Source organism: Dendrobates tinctorius, unplaced genomic scaffold, assembly GCF_039654945.1.
Source record: "Dendrobates tinctorius isolate UK_male_01 unplaced genomic scaffold, ASM3965494v1 ptg000211l, whole genome shotgun sequence".
NCBI classification, from domain to species: domain Eukaryota; kingdom Metazoa; phylum Chordata; class Amphibia; order Anura; family Dendrobatidae; genus Dendrobates; species Dendrobates tinctorius.
This window is the reverse complement of record NW_027361878.1, coordinates 8351708-8376008: the sequence shown is the minus strand read 5'-3', so window position 1 is coordinate 8376008 and position 24301 is coordinate 8351708. Positions and strand designations below refer to the sequence as shown.

The following is a 24301-nucleotide window of genomic DNA, read 5'->3' as shown; positions in this document are numbered from 1 at the left end:
ACAGCCCAGGGAGTTCCATAACACTGTTAGATGGGAATTCCCATATAAGCTCTAGTGTTTAAGGCAAGGAGCTATATGTTCCTGCTTATGGCAATGAGGAGAAGTACTGATACATCAGTATTGGTATTGAAGGTGCACAGGTTAAACAGCTAGAACCCATCTTGGCCTTAATTAACAGGGTCAGCACGGAACGACATTTTAAAATGTATTTATAATAGAACATTCTCTGATTTCAGGTTTCAGTCTATCTATGTAAGGCTAGATGAACCAGGTGAGCAATGAGCAGAATTCATATATGAGCTTCATGGGTAGAACTATAGTGGATGCACCTGGGACCTTGAACCTAAGGGCTCATCCAGACGTGCATGCACAACGGTCAGAGAATGGTCCAAAATGCACAAACTGGCCGCAGCTCTCCCAACCCAAATGTTACAGCCTCATAGACATGTTCAAAGCTGTGGTATTGTCATGCTGTGACTGCTCCTAGATCTGGGGCTCTATCTATATCTGCTCCCAAAGGTACCTCTAATGGTGAGGAGGTTTGGGCCACCAGCCTTAAGGGCATGTCACACTAAGAGATATCGCTAGCAATATCGCTATAACTAGTGACGTTATAGCAATATTGCTAGCGATATCGCTGTGTCTGATACTTACCTACGACCGGCTCCCCCGCTGGTTATCGCTGATCGTGCGAGAACAGGCTGGAGCCGGGCGGGAGGACGCAGGATCGCCTGGTGTGACAGGTAAGTAGCGGCCCCCGTCCCCAGCGATGTCGCTGGTGAGATCTGCCTGTTTGGCAGCTCACTAGCGACCACTTAGCGATGTACCAGCGATCCTGACCGCGTCATATCGCTGGGGGATCGCTGGTACATCACTAAGTGTGACAGTACCTTTACTGTTCTCCTGTAATACTCTAAGCTGTCCTCTCCCCCTCCTCCCAGGAGGCCTGAGATAGATATGCTAGTATATAAACACGTAAGACAAACAGGGATAACATAAAGCAACTTACATACAAAACACTCACTAAAGGTTGAGAGGAATATAGGGAAGGATAGGAATGAAGAAACCAAATGGGGCCAGGATAATGGAGAAAGCACACACCGAAAAACAGCATATAACAATGTCCAGCAGCAACAACTAACTCCAAATTCAGTACAACAACTCCAGCAAACCAGGAAGAAAACTTTCACTGGGAGGATGAGAAGGTCAAGACAGTTTTTATAGAGAGAGGAAATGAGCAGGTCAGGAGTAGCTGTGAGATGGAGCTGCATGTCTCGAACCAGCATAGAAATAGAATCATTAACCTCTTCAGCGCCATAGGAAACGAAGTCCATTTAATATGAGGAACCAAACACACAGACTACTGTAAATGGAAGATCTGCGATTCACTATACATAATGATCGCCTAACCCCAGATCTCCCAGGAGGACGTGACACACTAGTGACAGATATTTGGACTGGGAGTGCCATGGTCAGTCTGTGCATTGTGGTCCATTCTCTGACCGATGTGCACGGATGTCTGGATGAGCCCTTAGAAAACTGTTAAAGATGGTTAGATGCTTGTTGGAGATTTTTCATTGTGCCATTGATAAGGTTAGAATTTTCCAACAAATGTCCACACATAAATCAATGTGTTTATGTAACTATTGCCTTACATTCATGGAAAACAATATTTCTAATGCTGAGAACAAAGCACTGTATCAGCCACTTCAGGGCAGGGAGCAGCTGACTGCAGCAACTCTTATAAATGATGAGATGACGCAGTACCTCGTGTACAGGGCAATATTCACAATCTACAAGTTTTTATCTCCTGCAAAGACTCAACATTTTTCTTTTGGTTTCTTAAATGCTTTGTGCCCAAAAAATGCTTTTACAACCTGTCAATCAGAACAGATTTGGAAACTGGTGCCCCCATCGAATGTGAGAAGAGATCACATTCCCAACCATCAATGGGTTTAAGTTAGAGTAACCTAGTGGTGGTCTCACTATGAGATTTCAATATCTATTATTTATTTCTTCACCTAATGTGAAGACACTCTAGGGGTCTTAGATCCGAGACTATTTATATTCTGAATTTTATCATAAATTTGTAAAAAAAAGTGTGGTTTTAAGGAAAAATTACCCCTATTGTAAAGAGTAAAATCTTGATTATCTTTATTCTACATAAGAGTAGAGCTTTAGAGAGAATCTGTCATCAAGGTTTCAGTCCCCAAATTATTTATATGGGCATGTAGCTCTTTCAAAGACAAGTCCAGCAATACCTTCACATGGCCAGTCCGTTCCTCCATTACTGAGAAATCAACATTTGAATTGATATGGAAATGAGGCTGAAGAGCTATGGTAGATCTGAAGCCTCTGTCACTCCAGCTCTATTCCTCACTTAGCACAGCCTCTTCCTGCTTGACCGACAGCCTCTATGCTGTGTGACTTCAGGCAAAGGAGCCATTGTTGTCAAGAAGGAGGAGGCGGCACTAGGCGGAGAATAGAGCTGGAGTGACAGAGGCATCTTTCAGATCTACTATAACTTTCAGGCTCATTTGTATTTCAATTCAAAGGCTGATTTTTCAGTAATAGAAGAACAGACTGGTCATATAAAGGTATAACTGGACTTCTCTTTCAAAGACCTACATGCACATAAAAATAGTTTGGAGTGTGAAATCCTGCTGACAGATTCTCTTTTAAGGTCTACTATTATGTAAAATGAATATTCCCTTTAAAGGGGTTTTTCCATAATAAACATTTATTAACCATCCATAGAATAGGTGATCACTGGGACCCCCCCCCCAATTACTAGACCGGAAACAGGACCCCCTTGTTTCTCCTCACTGGAAAATCACAGTGAGGAGGATTTTGAATAGAATGACCATGAAGCATGTGCGGTGATATTTCATTGGAAGTCTACAGGACTGACAGAAACATCTGCCCCATAAACACTGAATGGAGGAGCTCCACCACTGCTTTCGGAGAACTCCTCTTCATTAGTAAGGAGGAATGGGATCTCGAGCTCTACTGTAGTGACCAGTGGGTTCCCAAAAATCATATCTTTATTATTATCTATCTTGTGGATAATAATTGTTCATTGTGGAAACATATTTTAGGGAGAGATACCAGTTCATAAACTTGCAAACCTGAGCTTGTACCACTGCTGGGTGTTCATGAGAACAACTTCACTCTGTAGTTTGCCCATGTTCAGGGTGCCATAGGGAAATCCACTTTAAGGCTGGGAGGTCACACGAGCGTATCTTCTGTCATCCAAGAGAATCATAGTGTGATCCAATTCTCTCCGGTGAACAGAGAAGATGGAGAAAAAAAGTCTCCATCTTCTCCATGGTGTCAGGCCGTGGAAATCGGACTAAACTCAGATGTCACCCAACTGCAGTCCGATGGTTTGTACACACTGATTAACAGTACGGCCATGTGTACGAGCCCTTGTTGTGGAACTGATGTGGACCTTTATGTGAGTGATGATCTGCTGCCCCATAGTGTGTATGACAATGGTGTCTTCAATTACCAGCGAAGAATAAGCTGTTAACAGAACTTTCCTTAAATGTATCACATGAACTATTGCTCTTAATTTCACTATGTGATAGCTGATTTTATGCAATTATTTTTATTGTTATATTTTTACAATAATTTCACTGTCTGATCCCCCTCCTCCATGTCTTTCTCCACTCAATAAATTTAGTCTACAATCATTTCAGTTTTCATACAATACATTAAGTTGTCCCATCCTGGCACAGATATCCGGATGCTCTTTTAATCAGTGAGATTTATGTGGCACTTTACCACAGTCCCATTGCTTCTACTGTCTCATGGTCCGTTCCCAGGGTAGTGCCGGAGCTTTCATTAGATCTATTAATATGTGATTGTTCAAAGCCCTACATTAACAAATGTTGTCATTTAACACTGTATTGCTACTCAGAAAGAATTTTCCTGCAGTCTTATTTCCATTTTCTAGAATATTTGTAAATACTCTAGAAATATATTATATACAGTGTCTTGAAAAAGTATTAATATCTCGTGAACTTTTCCACATTTTTCATGTTACACCCACAAAGTTAACCGTAATATATTGGGTCAATGTAGAAAGTATTTGTGAAGTGTAGAGGAAATAATTCATGGTTTTCTAATTATTTTAACAATATAAATCTGAAAATTGTGAGGAGCATTTGCATTCAGTCCCCTGTAGCCTGGTACTCCTAAATAAAATCCTGAGTGACCAATTGCCTCCAAAAGTCAAATAATTAGTAAATTCAGTCCATCTGAGTGTATTTTATTCTTAGTATAACGTCAGCTGTTCTGTGAAGACCTCAGAGGCTTGTGAGAGAACATTAGGGATCAAACAGCATGATGAAAACCAAGGAACACACCAGACAGGTCAGGGATAATGTTGTTGAGAAGAGTAAAAGCAGGGTTAGGTTTAAAAAAAAAAATTAGCTAAAGCTCTGAACCTCTGACCGAGCACTGTTCAATACGTCATTAAAAAATGGAAGGAGCATGGCACAACTGCAAACCTACAAACACACGGCCATCCACCTAAACTGACATCCCAAGCAAGGAGAGCACTAATTAGAGAAGCAGCCAAGAGGCCCATGGTCACTCTAGAGGAGCTGCAGAGATCCACAGCTCAGGTGTGATAATCTATTCACAGGACAACTATTAGTCCTATATGTCACCAATTTGGCCTTTTAGGAAGAGTGGCAGAAGAAAGCTATTTTTGAAAGCAAGCAAAAAGAAGTCCTGTTTGCAGTTTGCAAAAAGCCATGTAGGGGACACAGCTAGCATATGGAGGAAGGTGCTCTGGTCAGATGAAACCAAAGTAGAACTCTTTGGGCTAAATGCAAAATGCTATGTGTGGCGGAAAACTAACACTGGAAATCACCCTGAAAACGCCATCCCCAACATCACACATGGTGGTGGCAACATCATGCTGTGGAGAGGCTTTTCTTCAGCAAAGAATAGAGAAGCTCGTCAGAGTTGATGGGGAGACAGATGGAGCTAAATATAGGGTAATCCTGGAGGAAGAGCTGTTAAAGGCTGCAAAAGACTTCAGATAGGGGTGTAGGTTCACCTTCCAGCAGGACAACAACCCAAAACATAATGTGAATGCTACAATAGATGGTTTAGATCAAAGAATAGTCATGTGTGTGAATGGCCCAGTTACATGCCAGACCAAAATCCCATTGAGAATCTGTAGCAAGAGTTGAAAATTACTGTTCACAGATGTCTCCATCCAATGTCACTGAGCTAGAGCTAAAATGGGAAAAAAATTCAGCCTCTAGATGTGCAAAGCTGGTAGAGACAGACAGCAAAAGACTTGCAGCAGTTATTGCAGCGAAAGGTGATGCCACAAAGTATTGACTCAAGTGGATCTGAATAAAAATGCATATCACAAATTTTCAGATTTATATTTTTAAAATAATTAGAAAACAATGTATAATTTTCTTTACACCGCACAAATATTTGCTATTGTGTGTTGGTATCACATAAAATCCTAACAAAATACATATAAGTTTGTGGGTGCAACGTGAAAAAATGTGAAAAGGTTCATGGGGTATGAATACTTTTTCAAGGCGCTGTAAGTTTTAATACAATTTATACTGTGAAAATGAAAATGTGATTCAATTGAGAACAGAATTTGTACAGTAGAACGAGCAAATATGCTGACACCAGAAAAACGCACAAAAACATAAAAAGAGCCACAGATGGAAATCATGCAGCAACTTACCTATTGGTCAAATAATAAAAGTAATAGTAATATAATAATAAAAACCTACAAGTAAATGATTAGAGTTGTCTTCTTTCATTTGTTAGAATTCTCTTATTAGCTATATATCCCAGGAAAGCTGTGTGGCAGCCATGATCATCGTCAGATGGCCTGTCTGACAGTTCTGGGGCCTGATAGAAGGTCATGTACAGAAATCATGACGTACTATAATTTGCAATGGCTTTTTCTGTATCTAGGATAAACGTATTTTTATATCAGTATAACAATAGATGCAGTGTTCATAAAATAACATGATATTAAGGAGAAGCCTTTGAATTCCCTTATGCACCAGGACCCCTATCAAGTATGCCCCCTATATTTGACTTCTAAATGATGAGTCTGCCTCATTAGACAGGATTGTGAAGCTTCATCTTTGCATATTTACTCAGTCAGGAATCTGAGAAAGCTGGGTGACAGACTGCAGAGTCTTTCAAACCAATGCTACAGTCCCTTGGCAACTCGAATTACCATAGCCGAGAATAAAAGTGATGAAGTCATTGCCAAGAAAAAAGAAAAAAGAGCATTGCATCTTCCGGCACATGCAGGGTTAATTTTTCTCTGTGGCCATCTGTAAACCGCATCTACCGCAAAGTCACCTCTGCCGGTGCCCTTCCTAGTCTTGCCGTGGTGTAGGCCTTCACAGGCTACAGCTAGCAATCAGGAGACGTAGGAAGGGCATGGGAACAACCTTGGGCTTGCGCCAAACAATGGAATATCACCGGGGTGAGGGGGGGGTAAATACCGGTACGTCTTTGGGCTGTTCTGTCCTTCAAGTGGTTAATATTCTTTTCTTATGTCAAGATGAGAGAAGACCAACATGACTTCTCACAACCGTCCTTTCTAGACATCAGCTGCCATTTAGGAGGTTTGTTACAATGTAACAGATACATTCCAATTCATAGAATCATAGAACTTTGTTGGTGACATATTGACACATTTTCAGTACAGAGGGCTCCTCCGAGACCTTATCAATTGTTATTTTTGAGGCCTAGTTTGTAAGTTACACCAATTCTTATTAAAAACGAAAAAAACACAGGAACATGCTAATTATATAGGTCACATAGATTTTAATTATTAAAAAACATACTGGCAATAAATAATAGTAATAATGAAGGTAATAATGATAAAATAGTCTATATGTAGATCTCCAGTCAGGGAGGAACTACAAATCCCAATATATCCATTTTTAAGAGCTGTTAAAGGGATCTACGCATTGATAATCCTCACCGTGTATTTGTGCCTCAGTCAAAAGGATTCAAAATCACAATCTAATCCATTTTATAAATAAAATACGGAGAAAAAAAAAATGTAACAAAGAAACGATTGTACGACAGAAGGGTGATAGTAAATGGGACATAGATGCATTACCTCCCGTCTCACGCACGCTGCAGCTCCAAGGATGCTCTGCAGGGACCGACCTGGGAGTTTCCCACAATGCCCTGCTCCCTGCTGCAGCAGGGAAGAGTGGGGGTAGAGAGGAGCCGGGACCAATCAGGATCAGTTACAAGAGGGCAGTTCGACTGTGCCAATGCGTTTTAGGGAAGGGGGGACTCTGGGCTTCTTTGTCTAAAATTAAAAAAAAAAAATATGCACAATAAGTGTTGGTTTTACATACAGTACCTGGTTCGTTCAGGCCATATTACACGACAGGCGAGGATGTTAACTGCAGGGTTAATTTCTCCTATTTTTTTTTGCACAGAATGGATGTGACCTTGTCGGATTGAAAGAGAAAAGAAAGCATGACTCAGGATTAGTGACATCGTTATACGTCACGGTGGCCATGGGAACGGTTGCTAAGCAATAGAACCTTCCAGGCCTATGGTGTCAGCAGCGTCTCTGCTGTGTGGTTGCGTCAGTGTAAAATGCATGTGACGAGAGGAACTTATACACCAGTCTGGACCCTGCAAACTATAGGACATGTGTGAGCTATGGATGAGCACGCATGCTGGGATAAGGTGTTATCTGAGCATGCTCGGGTGCTAACCGAGTGTCTTTAGCGTGCTCGAAACATATGTTTGAGTCCCCGCGCCTGAATGTCTCGCATCGCCCTTTTGTTAGGTAATCCCTGCATGTGTTGTGGCAGTCTAACACCCGCGAGACATGCAGCTGCAGGGACTCGAAGATATTTTTCAAGCACACCGAAATCACTCTGCTAGCACCCGAGCATGCTCAGATAACACTTTATCCCAGCACGTTCGCTCATCACTAGTGGGAACATTAGGGAAACCAATGGTACAAGTTCTCTCAGAGATTCAGAATGTGTCCCACTAACCCATTATGATGGCCGTCAGATGGACACTCATCTGCGCGCCCCGTTTCACAGCAATGCTTAAAATTACACACCTCAACATTGAAATTTCAACACTATGAAGTGAAAGTTGTGGAATGATGGAAATCACAGGATGGATAAACATGTTACTGATACAGTTGTGGCCAAAAGTATTGACACCCCTGCAATTCTGTCAGATAATACTCAGTTTCTTCCTGAAAATGATTGCAAACACAAATTCTTTGTTATTATTATCTTCATTTAATTTGTCTTAAATGAAAAAACACAAAAAGAATTGTCCTAAAGCCAAATTGGATATAATTCCACACCAAACATAAAAAAGAGGGTGGACAAAAGTATTGGCACTGTTCGAAAAATCATGTGATGCTTCTGTAATTTGTGTAATTAACAGCACCTGTAACTTACCTGTGGCACCTAACAGGTGTTGGCAATAACTAAATCACACTTGCAGCCAGTTGACATGGATTAAAGTTGACTCAACCTCTGTCCTGTGTCCTTGTGTGTACCACATTGAGCATGGAGAAAAGAAAGAAGACCAAAGAACTGTCTGAGGACTTGAGAAACCAAATTGTGAGGAAGCATGAGCAATCTCAAGGCTACAAGTCCATCTCCAAAGACCTGAATGTTCCTGTGTCTACCATGCGCAGTGTCATCAAGAAGTTTAAAGCCCATGGCACTGCGGCTAACCACCCTAGATGTGGATGGAAAAGAAAAATTGACAAGAGATTTCAACGCAAGATTGTGCGGATGTTGGATAAAGAACCTCGACTAACATCCAAACAAGTTCAAGCTGCCCTGCAGTCCGAGGGTACAACAGTGTCAACCCATACTATCCGTCGGCGTCTGAATAAAAAGGGACTGTATGGTAGGAGACCCAGGAAGATCCCACTTCTTACCCCAAGACATAAAAAAGCCAGGCTGGAGTTTGCCAAAACTTACCTGAAAAAGCCTAAAACGTTTTGGAAGAATGTTCTCTGGTCAGATGAGACAAAAGTAGAGCTTTTTGGGCAAAGGCATCAACATAGAGTTTACAGGAGAAAAAAAGAGGCATTCAAAGAAAAGAACACGGTCCCTACAGTCAAACATGGTGGAGGTTCCCTGATGTTTTGGGGTTGCTTTGCTGCCTCTGGCACTGGACTGCTTGACCGTGTGCATGGCATTATGAAGTCTGAAGACTACCAACAAATTTTGCAGCATAATGTAGGGCCCAGTGTGAGAAAGCTGGGTCTCCCTCAGAGGTCATGGGTCTTCCAGCAGGACAATGACCCAAAACACACTTCAAAAAGCACTAGAAAATGGTATAAGAGAAAGCACTGGAGACTTCTAAGGTGGCCAGCAATGAGTCCAGACCTGAATCCCATAGAACACCTGTGGAGAGATCTAAAAATGGCAGTTTGGAGAAGGCACCCTTCAAATATCAGGGACCTGGAGAAGTTTGTCAAAGAAGAATGGTCTAAAATTCCAGCAGAGCATTGTAAGAAACTCATTGATGGTTACTGGAAGTGGTTGGTCGCAGTTATTTTGGCTAAAGGTTGTGCAACCAAGTATTAGGCTGAGGGTGCCAATACTTTTGTCTGGCCCATTTTTGGAGTTTTGTGTGAAATGATCAATGTTTTGCTTTTTGCTTCATTCTCTTTTGTGTTTTTTCATTTAAGACAAATTAAATGAAGATAATAATACCAAAGAATTTGTGTTTGCAATCATTTTCAGGAAGAAACTGAGTATTATCTGACAGAATTGCAGGGGTGTCAATACTTTTGACCACAACTGTATATATAGTTGCGCTCAAAAGTTTACATACTGTAGCAGAATTTTTGCTTTCTTGGCCTTTTTTCAGAGAATATGAATGATAACACCAAAACGTTTTCTCCACTCATGGTTAGTGGTTGTGTGAAGCCATTTATTGTCAAACTACTGTGTTTTCTCTTTTTAAATCATAATGACAACCCAAAACATCCAAATTACCCTGGTCAAAAGTTCACAAACCCTGGTAATTTTGGCTTGATAACATGCACAAAAGTTGACACAAATGAGTTTAAATGGCTACTAAAGGTAACATCCTCACCTGTGACCTGTTTGCTTGTAACCAGTGTGTGTGCGTAAAAACTGAATGAGTTTCTGGGATCCTGACAGACTCTTTCATCTTTCATCCAGCCACTGACGTTTCTGGATTATGAGTCATGGGGAAAGCAAAAGAATTGTCAATGGATCTATGGTAAAAGGTAGTTGAACTGTATAAAACAGGAAAGGGATACAAAAAGATATCCAAGGACTTGATAATGCCAGTCAGCAGCGTTCAAACTGTTATTAACAAATGGAAAATCAGGGGCTCTGTAAAAACAAAACCATGGTCAGTTAGACCAACAAAAATTTTGTCCACAACTGCCAGGAAAATTGTTCGGGATGCAACGAAAAACCCACAAATATCATCAGCTGAAATACTGGACTCTCTGAAAACTAGTGGTGTGGTTCTTTCAAGTTGCACAATAAGGAGGCACTTGAAGAAAAATGGGCTACATGGTCGAGTCGCCAGAAGAAAGCAATTACTGCACAAATGCCACAAAGTATCTCACCTACAATATGCAAAACAGCACAGAGACAAGCCTCAAAACTTCTGGAACAAGGTAATTTGGAGTGAGGAGACCAAAATTGAACTTTTTGGCCACAACCATAAACGTTACTTTTGCAGAGAGGTCAACAAGGCCTATGATGAAAGGAACACCATTCCTACTGTAAAGCACAGAGGTGGATTGCTGATGTTTTGGGGATGTGTGAGCTACAAAGGCACAGGAAATGTGTTCAAAGTTGAAGGAAAGATGAACGCAGCACCTTATCAGCAAATACTTGAGGCAAATTTGCAATCATCAGCCCGGAAGCTGCGCATGGGATGTACTGATGTACTGGGATGTACTTGGACGCTCCAATATGACAACGATCCAAAACACAAGGCTAAGTCGACCTGTCAGTGGCTACAGCAGAATAAAGTGAAGGTTCTGGAGTGGCCGCCTCAGTCTCCTGACCTCAATATCATTGAGTCACTCTAGGGAGATCTCAAGCGCTCAGTTCATGCTAGACAGCCCAGGAATTTACAGGAACTGGAACCTTTTTGCCAAGAAGAGTGGGCAGCTTTACCATCTGAGAAAATAAAGAACCTCATCCACAATTACCACAAAAGACTTCAAAAAGTCATTGATGTTAGAGTTATTAAGTAAAGGGGTATGTGAACTTTGGGTCTAAGGTGCTATCAAACAAGGCCCTCTATACGATCAGATCATGGCAGAAATGTACAGGCCATGCACAAGCCCTCATTAGCTTTACAAATGGACATTATCCTAGGAGTCAGCAGCTCTTCAAACAAGGCTAAGTTCACATGTCCAGTACTGATCAGTTAGAATGGATTCAGCAACAATCCGTTTGCGAAAAAGGTTATACAGACACAACTTTTTAGTCCATTTTTAAATAACTGATCTCTGCTGGATCCATTTTTTAACATTGAAATCTATGGAAAATTGATCCTATTTTTAACGGTATGCTGTAAAAGATCTGATACAAATTAAAGAAAAATGAGTGGTTCATTAACAGTTCCGTTTTCCATAGACTTCAATATAAAAAAACAGATCCAGTAGAGATAGTTTTTTATTTTTTTTTGTCTACACAACTTTTTTGCCAATGGATTGCTGCTGGATCCATTCTAACTGATCACTACTGGACATTTGAACATAGCCGAAGTCTGTTACCCATAATTAATTTTTCATGCCTTTTAACAGAATTCTAATAAAGAAGATTTCACATTTTAAGAATTGTGGCTGTGCCATTTAGCCTTTGTTTTGATGACATCAGTAAACTCCACAATTATGTGAAGAGTTCCCTACGCATTTGATGGGGTCCATTTCAAACACTATAGAAGGATTAACCTGTATTCTTCTGCCATTATCTTATATGACATTGCCACTGCTCCAGAGTCCAGTGACTTCATATGCTTTACATCATTCCTGCCAAGATTTTGCATTGAATATAGTGATCTCTGGCTTTTGTGTAGTTACTTGACCATGGAAAACCATTTAACAGGTAATTCTCAACTTAGTAAATTGCATTAGTTAGCATAAAAATAAGCAAGTTTGCATTTAACTTGCTGTTTCTACCTCCTGTCATTCTCCTACAAAGAGAGGCTTTTATCTTCCATAGTGTACAGCTGGTTTGTATGGTCGGCCCAGACCCTGGCCGAGTGTGTGCAGTAGCTACATTCCAGGAAAGAGTTTAGTTTCTAATAACCTCTCTCCAGCCCAATAATTTTTATATAGCAATTAGCTGCTTGCCTCTCTCCATCTCACTCTTAGCTCCTGACAAGCTGCTGTTATAAATCTTGCAAAGTGACCAGCCCACAGCATCAACTTTTCCCACGGCAGTTCTACTAATCATGGCTCTTACTGTCCGGAGCGGTGTGCTTGTTCGATTTCCCTGTTATCCCTATATGTAAATCCAGGCGTAACAGAGTACACTCCAGAATAAACCACTGATAGCTGAATGTGTTACATCAGATCTCGTGCTGAGCTTTATAGTTCTCTTAATATTACAGTTCTGCTGCTCGCCCGAACTATCGCTCGGGAAGAAGAGCCTGCCCGGCCAGAAACCAGGACGTAAGGAGATTATAAGGAGGCTATATAGCTCTGAGCTGCTCAAGCGACAACTTGAGAATAGCTCTTTATCCACAGTTGTTGTGCTAATGTCAGTTCCAGGATTAAACGTGGTAAGTAACCGAGGATAGATGAGTCCTATACACCACTCACAACAGCATTCAGCAAGCCCCTGATCTGTGAGTTTGGGTGGTCTACTGTTTCACGGTGAGCTCCAGTTGCTTCTTAGACTAAAACGTATAAATAATACCCAGAAAGGCTTTGTTGACCAATCGCGAGAATTATATAACAGATTTTTGAAGAGGGGTTACCCAGAAAACCTGCTAAAAAAACACTGACCAGGTTTAATCAGAACTCAAGAGGGGAGGCGAATAAAAGGGTTAATTGCAAGAAGGATGAAAAGAGGTTCGTTTTTTCGTTTGATTTTGGTCCTATGGACGGGGCAGTCAGGTCTGCAATCCCTAAAAATTGGCACATTTTAAGTCACGATACTGATTTATCAGAAGTGGTGGAGAGAGGACCCCTTTTTGCTTGTAGGAAAAGTGTCAGTTTAAAGGATATTCTTGTACATTATCGTATGGAAGACCCACATAGTAATTGACTCAATTTGATGCCCCCGAAAGGTAATTATCGATGTGGGCAGTGTCTGTTTTGTTCTCATCATCTTTACCGTTGTTTACGTATAGGTGCGGTAACTCATTATGTCACTGATTTTATTTCATGCAAAACCACCCATGTTGTTTATGTTTTATTCTGTCCTTTCAAGTTTTTTTTATATAGGGAAAACTATATGTCCTCTTTATGTCAGGTTTAGGGAGCACTTCAATTCTATTTTGACAGGCAAAGGGGTCCCTAGACTTATTAACCATATGAGAGAAGCACACGGTGGTAATCCTGATGCATTATCATTTGCTGGCATAGAAAGGATTACTTTACCTTCACGGGGGGGGGTGATCTGAATAGGAATTTACTGAAACGAGAAGCCAGGTGGATTATGCAAACCCGTGCTTTAGAGCGCATGGGACTTAATGAGACGATTGATATGTCTGTTTTTTTGTGAAAACGAAAAAATAATTTTTGTAAAAAAAATTTTTTGCGAGAGAGATTTTTTTCTGAAAAATCATCATTTTGTGCCTCTTTCTGGCTTGTGGTTTTCTTTCTTTTTTTCCTATTGTATTTATGGTACTATTATATGTATTCTATACTTTATTTTTCGCTTTGTAAGACGCACTTTTTTCCCCCAAAATTTTGGGGGAAAATAGGGGTGCGTCTTACCATGCAAATATCTATTTTTTTGTGCTGCCGCTGTGGGTGTCTGTTACTTGCCTCCACCGCGCTGGGTCCCCTGGGTGCTGCCACCACGCTGGGTCCCCCGAGATTTCAATGCCGAGATCTCCATCTGCGCTTGCGCGGCGGCCATTTTCCCGGAAGCAATCCACTGCACAGGCATGGATGGAATGGCAGAGCCCCCCACGCAGCACGGGACAGAGCCCGGTGGTGGCAGGCATCGGGGAACCCAGTGCGGCGGCAGCACCCAGGGGACCAAGCGCGGCAGCATCGGGGAAAAAGCGGGCGGCAGCACCAGGTACAGAATGGGTGGCAGCACCCCGAGGACAGAGTGGGCGACAGTACCCCGGGGACAGAGTAGGCACAGCACCCCGGGGACAGAGTGGGCGACAGCACCCCGGGGACTGAGTGGGCGACAGCAACAGGGGACAGAGCAGGTGGCAGCACCAGGGGACAGAGCGGTAAGCATTAAGATGCCTGGATTATAAGAAGCACCACCATTTTATTAAAAAAACATTTTTTCCTATTTTTCTCCTCAAAATTTGGGGTGCGTCTTATAATCCGGAGCGTCTTATAAAGCGAAAAATACGGTAGTTTTGTCTTCACTTATGGGAACTATGTATATATTTTTTGTTGTTGTTTTGTTGATTGCTCAGCAGGTGAGCGGCATCGGTGGGAGGGGCCCTGACTTTTGGTTGTGGGTATTTCCTCCTTGGCCGGCTGCAGCTCACCATGTAACCTGTGGAAGCGCCTTTGTAGCGTGAAACGATCGTCATTGCTATTTCCTTTTTGCACCTGTTCTCCCGTTGATATGCTTTTATAATAAAGCCTTGACTACACTACCCGGTGAGTGCCGTTCTCTTTTCTACTATTTTTTGCTATTTGGATTAGCTTATTTTCCATGAATGTGCACCTAAGGGTAAAACAGTTGTATTGCCGGCTGCGTCTCTTTTATACACGTATGATGGTTCAGATGTGTGGACTATTGTGATGGTGCTCGCCTTCTATTTCTGGATTTTATGCTGTATACTCTTCTGCCATTTTCTTGCCCATTGCCACTATTGATCTAGGATCCATGCCTAAACATCCTGCTGTATTACAGACTGTAATCTGCAAACACAGAGAGGACTAATAACTGCAAGATCTGCATCATTTATAAATACTGTAATGGTCCATACTGAGGTCCCAGGGGTACAACTCTTATCATTAGTCCATTTTTAGTATGAGCTAGTTAATGACTAGGAGATATGGCATTTCAAGGTCACTCTCATACAGTTGCAAATTGTTCTTAAACTTTATCTTATACATTAAAGGGGTTGTACGGTTCAAAATTGATAAGTCTGTGGGACTGCAGACTTATGAATCTCTCCAGTGCACGTACTCTACACTGTGGGGATTCGCTGGGGTATGTATGTATGTAGTCTGTGAGCCCTCGCGGGCAGGGTCCCCTCTCCTTCTGTACTTGTGTGTCCCTTGTCTTACACATGTTTATTGTACTTGTCTATATTTCCCCTTTTCACATGTAAAGCGCCATGGAATAAATGGCGCTATATAAATGTATAATAATAATAATAATGATAATGTATGCGTTATACGTACTCTCGGCCAGAGCCCATCCAGTGGGCGCAACCTTGCTTCATACACTTATATAGAGCGAGGCCGCACCCCAACTTCTACCCACAAACTTAAATGTATTTTATTGAGATTTTATGTAATATACTAAGACAAAATATTGAGTATTTGTGAAGTGTAAAGGAAATATGTGGTTTTATAATTATCTTTATATATATACAAGCTGAAGAGCCCGGCGCTGCCCGGGCATAGTAACTAACTGTGGTTAGTTATAGCAAATTATAATTATCCTCCATCCCATAGTCCCGTGCCCATATACCCATCATACATATCCACGATCCCATAGGCCCGTGCCCATATACCCATCATACATATCCTCCATCCCATAGTCGAGTGCCCATATACCCATCACACATCCTCCATCCCATAGTCCCATGTCCATATACCCATCATACATATTCTCCATCCCATAGTCCAATGCCCATATGCCCATAATACAAATCCGCCATCCCATAGTCCAGTTCCCATATACCCATCACACATCCTCCATCCCATAGTCAAGCATTATGACATCATAATGAGTGGTGGAGCTTGATACGCACACACTGTTTCCCCATTACGTAGATAGGGGCATTATGACATCATAATGAGGGGCGGGGCTTGACGCGCACACACTTTTTCCCTAGTATGTAGATAGGGGCAAAATTGTTTGGTGAATTGGAACGCGCGGGGTTAAAATTTCGCCTCCCAACATAGCTTAGGACACTCTCGGGGTCCAGATGTGTGACTGTGCCAAATTTTGTGGCTGTAGCTGCGACGGTGCGGATGCCTATCCCGGACATACACACACACATACATACACACACGCATACATACATACACACATACATACACACACTTCAGCTTTATATATTAGATAAATATTAATTATTATTATTAGATAAATATTAAAATTGTGACGTGTTTTGTATTCAGCCCGAGTCAATACTTTGTAGGAACACTTTTTGCTTCTATTACTGCTGCACATCTTTTGGGGTCTGTCTCTACCAGCTTTGCAGATCTAGAGGTTGAAATGTTTGCCCATTCATTTTTGCACACTCGCTCTAGCTCAGTGAGATTAGATGGAGGTGTCTGAGAACAGCAATTTTCAACTCTGACCGGCTTCCTTGACCCTGCTGAAGAAAAGCATCCCCAAGGCATGGTGCTGCCACTCAGTGGCGTAACTAGAGTCAAATGGGCCCCGGTGCAAGATTTGTGCTGCGCAATATAGTGGGTACGGAAAGTATTCAGACCCCTTTAAATTTTTCACTCTTTAAAGCCATTTGGTAAATTCAAAAAAGTTAATTTTTTTCTCATTAATTATGTACACTCTGCATCCCATCTTGACTGAAAAAAAAACAGAAATATAGAAATTTTTGCAAATTTATTAAAAAAGAAAAACTCAAATATCACATGCTCATAGGTATTTAGACCCTTTGCTCAGTATTTACTAGAAGCATCCTTTTGAGCTAGTACAGCCATGAGGCTTCTTGGAAATGATGCAACCATTTTTTCACACCTGGATTTTTGGATCCTCTGCCATTCTTCCTTGCAGATCCTCTCCAGTTCCGTCAGGTTGGATGGTGAACGTTGGTGGACAGCCATTTTGAGGTCTCTCCAGAGATGCTCAATTGGGTTTAGGTCAGGGTTCTGACTGGGCCAGTCAAGAATGGTCACAGAGTTGTTCTGAAGCCACTTCTTTGTTATTTTAGCTGTGTGCTTAGGGTCATTGTCTTGTTGGAAGGTGAACATTTGGCCAAGTCTGAGGTCCAGAGCACTCTGGAAGAGGTTTTCATCCAGGATATTTCTGTACTTCGCAGCATTCATATTTCCTACAATTGCAACCAGTTGTCCTGTCCCAGCAGCTGAAAAACACCCCTATAGTATAATGCTGCCACCACCATGTTTCACTGCTGGGATTGTATTGGGCAGGTGATGAGCAGTGCCTGGTTTTCTCCACCCATACAGCTTAGAATGATCACCAAAAAGTTCTATGTTCGTCTTATCAGACCAGAGAATCTTATTTCTCACAGTATGGGAGTCCTTCAAATGTTTTTTGGCAAACTCCATGCGAGCTTTCATTGTCTTGAACTGAGGAGAGGCTTCCATCAGGCCATTCTGCCATAAAGGCCCGACTGGTGGAGGACTGCAGTGATAGTTGACTTTGTGGAAATTTCTCCCATCTCCCTACTGCATCTCTGGAGCTTAGCCACAATGATCTTGGGGTTCTTCTTACCTCTCTCACTAAGGCTCTACTCCCACGATTGCTCAGTTTGGCTGGACTACAAGATCTAGGAAGACTTCTGGTGGTCCCAAACTTCTTCCAGTAAAGGATTATGGAGGCCACTGTGCTCTTAGGAACCTTGAGTACTGCAGAAATTATTTTGTAACCTAGGCCAGATCTGTGCCTTGCCATAATTCTGTCTCTGAGCTCCTTGGCCAGTTCCTTTGACCTCATGATTCTCATTTGGTCTGACATGCACTGTGAGCTGTGAGGTCTTATATAGACAGGTGTGTGCCTTTACAAATCAAGTCCTATCAGTTTAATTAAACACAGCTGGACTCCAATGAAGGAGTAGACCCATCTCAAGGAGAATCACTAGAAAATGGACAGCATGTGACTTAAATATGAGTGTCTGAGCAAAGGGTCTGAATACTTATGACCATGTGTTATTTTAGTTTTTCTTTTTTAATAAATGTGCAAAAATTTCTACATTTCTGTTTTTTTCAGTCAAGATAGGGTGCAGAGTGTAGACTAATGAGAAAAAAATGAACTTTTTTGAATTTACGAAATGGCTGCAATGAACAAAGAGTGAAAAATTTAAAGGGGTCTGAATACTTTCCGTACCCACGGAACACTTCAACTGGATGTGCATCTGAGGACATACATACAGTAGAAGTTTCTGCTGGCATCCGCAGACCACTCACCCACACTGGCCCCCAAACGCATGAGCCAGGTTGCGACTGACACCTCTGCAACTGTGGTCATTATGCCCATGCTGCCACCATGTTTGACGGTGAGGATGGGGTTTTCAGAGTGATGTAGACTCACGGTTGGACTTGAGTGTCTGGGGCCCACATGGGGAATGGACTCTAGGGGACCACCCTACAGCTATATGCAAATACCTGTTAGCCGTTATCCCCATTGTAGTGGAGCATCGACTGTAAAACACAGGAGACTCCAGCACATCTATTTTGCGCCACCATAACTGAGACATACAATTGCGGTAGTTTGCATTAAAAGGTTCTTTGATTAACACACGTTATCATCAACCTATGGTTAGGTAGGTGATAACTTATTGATCGATAGAATCCAACCATTGGCAACCGCACAGACCAGAAGAATGGGGAACTTTTATACCTGACAGGGAACTTTTATCCCCATTTTAAAATTAAGAAGCAGGTGGGATGTCTGACTGCAGCTCCATTCATCCTCTTTTGGGGCTTTCAGAAAATTTCCATTAGGGAATGAATGGATCAGTAGTCGAGTCGTACATGCCGCTCCATTCTAATGGGGATAAAAGTTGTACATTATGCAAGTCTCAGCAGTCAGACCTCCAACAATCAATAACTTATTACTTATTCTTTAGAATAGGTGATTACTTGTTTTCACCATAGAACCCCTGTAAGTTCATATTTGCTACTGTATAATAATAGTCACAGGACAGGGAGAGGTTAAACATCTAAGTATTTAATCTCTATTGGAAAAAAAAGAATCTTCTTCTTTTTGATATCAGAGAGAACAAATGACCTCCATACACCACACAATCCCCTACAACAAGACCAATAATTCCACATACAAGGAGCAAATACAGTACTGCCACACATTGATCACACTACTTATTACCAACACACATACAAGGGATAAATACTATCACATCATGACCAGACCACATATTACTAGCAGATAGTGACTGAATAATACCACATACAGGGAATAAATTCCACCACACAATGACTAAACCACCTAGCAACTGAATAATTCCACATACAAGAAACAAATACCGCCACTCGGTAACCAGACCACATATTACCTCCATATATAGTGAACGAATAATACCACGTACAGGGGACCACACCATCGCCAGATAACATATTACCACCACATAGTGACTATATAATACTACATACAAGGCATAAATACCGCCACACCATGACCAGACCACATATTATCACCTCATAGTGACAGAATGCTACACACAATCAAGAAATACCACCAAACCATGACCAGATCATCATATATTTCCCACCACATAGTGACTGAATGCTAAAATACTGATAATTAATAGAAATCCACAAGCTCTGTATAAAGTGTCAGTGTACAGGTAATACAGTGACTCATCAGTGACATTATACACAGGAGCTCTGTATATAGTGTCAGTGTACAGGTAATACAGTGACTCATCAGTGACAATATTCACAGTAGCTCTGTATATTGTATACAGTGTGTAGTGTATGCAGTAGTGTACAGGTAATGCAGTCATCACCAGTGACATTATACATAGGAGCTCTTTATATAGTGTCATTGTACAATTAATACAGTGATCACCAGTGACATAATACACAGGAGCTCAGTATATAGTGTTAGTGGACAGGTAATATAGTGATCACTGGCAGGACCGGACTGACCATCTGGCAATTCTGGCATATGCCAGAAGGTCCTGTCTGATTGTGGGCTGCCTTGTCTGCTACGTTGTTAACAGAACCGGTGTTCTCAAGACACCCCTACTGTTAAGAGTTGCGATGGACCACAAAGTCGCTGACTCTGTCACTTACCCCAGCAGGCCACAGGTTTTTATTAGTAACATTGGTCTTGTAGAAAATCTTCCTTTCCTCCATCCAGGGTAATATTAGTAATATATCCCCATCTGGTTCTTGGGGACGGGGACAACATGGGCCTGTGTGATTTCAAATGCCAGGACTGAATTTCAGCCACAGTCTGTACCTGCTCACTGGTGACATTCTATGCAGGAGCTCTGTATATAATGTCAATGCACAGGTAATACTGTTATAACCAGTGACATTATACCCAGAAGCTCTGTATATAGTATACAGTGTAAAGTGTACAGGTAACACACTGACTCACCAGTTACATCTGTACTTGAAATAGTTCAACTTCGCTTTTCTCCCTCATCCAGTGCAGATGCCATCACTTTTTCAAGCCAGGACTCATCTCTGCAGAAAATAAGACAGTTATCTAGAGTGCATTTGCCACTTATTCCCCAACTTCTGCACTACGTCAGATGAAGAAAAAAGCGACATACTGCTGCCCTTCTCAGTAACAGGACCCTCCTGTTAACCCCCCAACATCGAAGACAGTATTCTCAAAAGTATATAAAATGACAACAGTTATAACGTCCCCTGATTGGCCCCTGCAGTAATTATGTCCCCACTTGCCACCACAATCCATTAATGTATGTTCCTTATTCTGACCCCCATACAGTAATTATGTCACCCCTTTATTTAATAAAGTCCCAGATCCTGGGCCACTTTATGTTGCCCCCATCCTGGACCCCTCTGTCCACTTTAATAAGGTCTCCATCATGGCCCCTTTATTTCAATAATGTCCCCTTTATTTAATAATGTCCCCATCCTGGGCCCTTTTATTTAATAATGTCATCATCCTTGGCCCCTTATTTGGATAATGTCCCCATCCTGGGCGCCTTTATTTAATAATGTCATCATCCTAGACCCCTTATTTGAATAATGTCCCCATCCTGGGCCCCTTATTTGAATAATGTCCCCTTTATTTAATAATGTCCTCATCCTGAGCCCTTTTATTTAATAATGTCATCATCCTGGGCCCCTTATTTGAATAATGTACCCATCCTGGGCTCCTGATTTGAAAAATGTCCCCATCCTGAGCCCTTTTATTTAATAATGTCCCATCCTGGGCCCCTTCCAGTAATAATGTCCCCATCTTGGGCCACTTTAATGTACCCAACCTAGGCCCTGACCTGTCTGGTATGTTCCTTGGTTTTCATGATGCTACTTGATCCCTATTGTTCTTAAACAAACCTCTGAGGCGTTCATAGAACAGCTGTAGTTGTACTGAGAATACATTACACACAGGTGGACTCAATTTACTAATTATGTGACTTCTGGAATCAATTAGTCATTCAGGAATATATTTAGGGGTACCAGACTATGGGAGGCAGCATAAAATGCACGTCACGATTTTCAGATTTATATTTTTAAAATAATTACAAAACAATGCAGGTATCATTTCCTTTACACTTCACAAATACTTGTTACTTTGGTGTTGGTATGCTGCATAAAATCCCAACAAAACACAGTACAAATAAGTTTGTGAGTATAACTTGAAAAAATGTGAAACATTTCACAGGTTATGAATACTTTTTCAAGGCACTGTATATGACAGTGTGGCGCCCCTGAGGGTTCAGTCGCCACAGAGGTACTGCACCTCCTCCTGAGGTGTGGTACCCCACCATTCAGGTAAGGTGGAGACACCTGACCACACTCCAAGACCTGCATCCCACACAACATAGTAGTGTAGCATAGCACCTTTGGTGGCTCCCTGCTTGGAACACGAAGAGTGCTGGGAGGTGGGTGAAGCTTAGTAGGACAAGTCAGTCTGACAAGGAGTCTGTGAGAGAAGATCCCCGGAGTGGGATGGATGAAGGAAGTGCTGCAGCAGGCCTCAGTGACCTGGGTGTACTGGCACAGGAAAGAGATATTCAGAAAGCCTAATTCTCCATAAGAAAAATAGTTTTGCACGGAATGTAAGGAGAAGAAGAGAACTAAGGATTAGGGTTAGAGCAGAGCCCTTCCTCAAGTTCTAAGCGCATGACCGGGGTCCGGTCTCTGAGGTTGTATGGATACTAATGGTCCTGCGACAGACACCAGAGGAATAGAAGTTGTCACCACTTTATTCCCACACAAGACTTGGGGGCACTACAGCAACGTGAGTGAGCCGGGACTTAATAGCGAGGAGTCCCTGAAGCAGGCTACAGCTGTCTGCCGTACAAGTAGAGTTCTAAGAACATCTGAAAGGAGGAACTCCAGTGTAACTCAGTACTGTGAGTACTTCAAATAGGCGCTAGAAGGTAGACGTTCAGAAAAGGCACATATGTTGGCGGAGTGTTGGAACGGAGTTCTTCATCTTGCCCGGAGGTTGACTGAGCTCCTGACCTGGAGGACACAGCATGGATGCGGGCACCTGTATGCACAACAGACTGTGAGTAAAGCTTTGGAACTACATGCCCTGGTGTCCTCCGCTTATTCCTGCGCCAACTGACTCAACACTGCTACATCTCTGTGCTTAACACTGCACCACTACGCTCTCCTCACTAGCTCTCCATCTACTCTGCCCTGGGATTACAGCCTTGCCGGTGGAGGGCTACACATCATTGCTGCACCACACCTTCTGTCCCAGAGGATCTGTCTGCAGTGTCGGCTTAACATCTTCATTTCGAACACCACAGGTGGTGTCACAAATCATTCACTTATAAACTTTAATCACCATCATCATCCACACGCTCAACATTCCCCCTTTTACAATGGACGCCCAGGGCCACGGACTGGGTCACCGCTACCGTGACACTTCCCTCTGAGATACCGGCCCGGTATCGAGTACCCCACGGCCCTGGCACGGGGCGCTCCAACAGCATCAGAAGTCACCATTTACCATTACCAGATGTGACTGATGCGTATCTGCTCTCCGAGGGCCTAGAGAGGGACCCCAAGTGCTGTAATAGAGCTGTCTTTATCTTTGTATAGTTATATTAAAGGTACCCTGTCACTAGATTTTCCCAAAATAACTAAAGCCACCGTCTTTTACTGCTCTAATCCATCAACCTGTATATGAGCCACTAACTCTCTCTGCATATAAAAAAAAATCCTTTTATAAGTCTCCCACACAGAGCCGCCATCAGAGCATTACTGCCCTTACTAGCGTATGGAGCCTGGTGTGTCAGTACCTCCACTATTGGCCGAATCACTGTCCTCCTGCTTTGATTGATGGATATGACATGTCCTAAGTCATCCACAGATGGCTGTGGACCTTGTTCCTGCTCAAGAGCATTTTGCTTGCCCTACTAAAGGAAGAGCAAAGTCTTTTAATGCACCGGCGCCTATTAACCCGGAGTGAAGCCGGTGCATACGCAGAATGATAAGCAGAGGGGTGTTAGTGGCTTGCGTACAGGTAGATGGACTGTGGTACTAGAGGAGTTAAAGGTAGTGGCTTTATTTATAGTGTGAAAAACTGGTGACAGGTTCTCTTTTAAAGGAAATCTGACAGCTGGTACATGCCGACAACTGGTACATGATGCCTGACCCATGGCTCTATAATTTCACCAAGATATGTTGTACTCTGAAATGCTGTGGTCGCTTAGGTGACTAGTCCAAGAGGTAGGTCTCCTCACAGCTTCTTCATGCCTCGCTTCCCTTGAGTGTGTGTAGGGTGAGCCCTATCATTCAAGGACAATGGGGCAGGAATAAGCTGTGGGTGACCGGCGTCTTAGGTTTGTCATCTTAGAGGTCGGTCCCTGGCCGGATGTTAAATGTACGTTTTATGGTTAGGGCAATATGTGTCAGCTGTCAGGTTCCCTTTAATGGAAATTAAACACCTATTGTTCCTAATTTGTGAGTTATCTTATTGTAAAGCTAGTGTCAGCCTCACCCCAGTGTGCAACAGCTCTAGCATAAAGTTGTGCAAATGAGGCAGCTGTCCAAGCAAAAAAAAAAAAAAAA

General features: G+C 42.2%; 1 pseudogene; it reads right to left on the bottom strand.

Annotated features, from left to right (window-relative positions):
* Positions 1-7253, bottom strand: part of LOC141058222 (cell cycle exit and neuronal differentiation protein 1-like) — a 57795-nt pseudogene extending 50542 nt beyond the window's left edge.
* Between the last annotated feature and the right edge of the window lie 17048 nt (positions 7254-24301).